The sequence below is a fragment of the Octodon degus genome, unplaced genomic scaffold (genome assembly GCF_000260255.1).
Source record: "Octodon degus isolate 3935 unplaced genomic scaffold, OctDeg1.0 scaffold00174, whole genome shotgun sequence".
NCBI lineage: Eukaryota > Metazoa > Chordata > Mammalia > Rodentia > Octodontidae > Octodon > Octodon degus.
Genome location: NW_004524750.1, coordinates 233,764 through 236,068, shown reverse-complemented (window position 1 = coordinate 236,068; position 2,305 = coordinate 233,764). Strand labels below are relative to the sequence as shown.

At 43.7% G+C, this 2,305-nt stretch overlaps 1 pseudogene; it reads left to right on the top strand.

Annotated features, from left to right (window-relative positions):
- The first annotated feature begins 624 nt into the window (after positions 1 to 624).
- Positions 625 to 2,085, top strand: LOC101561213 (annotated as a pseudogene).
- Positions 2,086 to 2,305: the final 220 nt, after the last annotated feature.

The window sequence follows — 2,305 nt, the reverse complement described above, 5'->3', positions numbered from 1 at the left end:
CTGTGAAAGCCTGAGAGAATGTTTTCTCTCCATGTGACTCTCCTTAGGCACATTCTACATCATCAATCACTTTCCTCTTTGACCCCATAATCTTCTTGATCAGAAAATTTGGGACACTACTGAGTTATGTGACATTACAGTACAAGTTCTCATATGTCCTGAGTCTTAATTGATCTTGGGAGGCTAGAGCCAAAATGTTGGCTTTCCTTGAGGCCCTCTTTTTTCTCTAATTTTGGTCTGCAAACTTAGGTTGTTAACCCTCCAGAAGAGAAGTTTATTGTTATTACCATACAACCTAGGCTGTTAAGCTTAACCTCACTATCTGTCTGAAGACCCAATGTCTTATGCTTCAGTCTTTTATCAATAAAAGGAAGATAATAGTACATATCACATAGATTAGTTGTGAGGATTAAATGAGCATGTATCTAGCAGTGTGCCTATTTACATGGTGAAATAATAATGTTCAAACAACAAAAAAAAATTTTTATTCTTTGTATTTTATTTTCTTTAGGGGAAATGCTTATTAATAGAAATTTAATAAATGTTAAAAAGTCATCTTTTTTGGCCTTTATTCCATTCTTAAATAAAAAGGTTTTCATTAAACTTGAACTCTCGGACCAACTGATGCAAGGGACTGGAGGCAGCAAGATAGCACAGACTCAGGGCACCAGGAGGAAAGTCTGTTACTACTACAACAAGGATGTTGGAAATTATGATTATGGACAAGGCCATCCAATGAACCCTCACTGAATCCGCGTGACTCACTGTCTGCTGCTCAACTACCGAAAGATGGAAATCTATCGCCCTCACAAGGCCAGTGCTGGGGAGATGACCAAGCACCACAGCAATGACTACATTAAGCTCTTGTGCTCCATCCGTCCAGATAACATGTCCGAGTACAGCAAGCAGATGCAGAGCTTCAACACTGGTGAGGAATGTCCAGTATCTGATGGCCCATTTGAGTTCTGTCAGCTGTCCACTGGTGGCTCTGTAACAAGTGCTGTGAAACTTAATAAGCAGCAGGTGGACATCACTGTGAATTGGGCTGGGAACCTGCACCATGCAAAGAAGTCTGAGGCATCTGGTTTCTGTTACATCAATGGTATCGTCTTGGCCATTGTGGAAATGATAAAGAATCACCAGGGAGTGCTGTATACTGATGCTGATATTCACCATGGCGATGGCGCGGAAGAGGCCTTCTATACCACAGACTGGGTCATGACTGTGTCGTTTCATAAATATGGAGAGTACTTCCCAGGAACTGGGGACCTACGGGATACTGGGGCTGACAAAGGCAAGTATTATGCTGTTAACTACCCACTCCGAGATGGGATTGATGAAGAGTCCTATGAGGCCATTTTCAAGCCGGCCATATCCAAAGTAATGGAGATGTTCCAGCCTTGTGCAGTGGTCTTACAGTGTGGCTCAGACTCCCTCTCTGGGGATCGGCTGGGTTGCTTCAATCTAACCATCAAACGGCATGCTAAGTGTGTGGAGTTTGTCAAAAGCTTCAACCTGCCTATGCTGATGCTGGGAAGAGGTAGTTACACCATTCATAATGTTGCCTGGTGCTGGACATATGAAACAGCCATGGCCCTAGACACAGAGATCGCTAGTGAACTCCCATATAATGACTACTTTGAATACTTTGGACCAGATTTCAAGCTTCACATCAGTCCTTCCAATATGACTAACCAGAACACTAATGAGTACCTGGAGAAGATCAAACAGTGGCTCTTTGAGAACCTGACAATACTGCCCCACTCACATGGGGTTCAAATGCAGGCAATTCCTGAGGATGCCATTCCTCAGGATAGTGGTGATGAGGATGAAGAAGACCCTGACAAGCATATCTCAGTCTGTTCTTCTGACAAGTACATTGCCTGTGAGGAAGAGTTCTCTGACTCAGATGAGGAGGGTGAAGATGGCCGCAAGAACTCTTCCAACTTCAAGAAAGCCAACAGTCAAAACAGAGGATGAAAAAGAGAAAGAACTAGAAGAGAAGAAAGAGGTGACAGAGAGGAGAGGACCAAGGAGGAGAAGCCAGAAGCCAAAGGGGTCAAAGAGGAGGTCAAGTTGGCCTAAGAAGCTCTTTCCAGCTCAGGCTTCTTGCCATGTTCCTGGCTTTTTTCTCTCTAACCCCTCAGATTTTATATTTCCTGTTTCTCTGTGTATTTATATTAAAATATACGAAATATAAATGTCCCCAGGAACTAGAGGGGAGCCAGGGCCCTTGAGTGCAGGGCAGCTGTGCTGGGAGAACATTTCTAGCAGTGATCGTGCTCCCCACCCCTCCCTAAGTCTT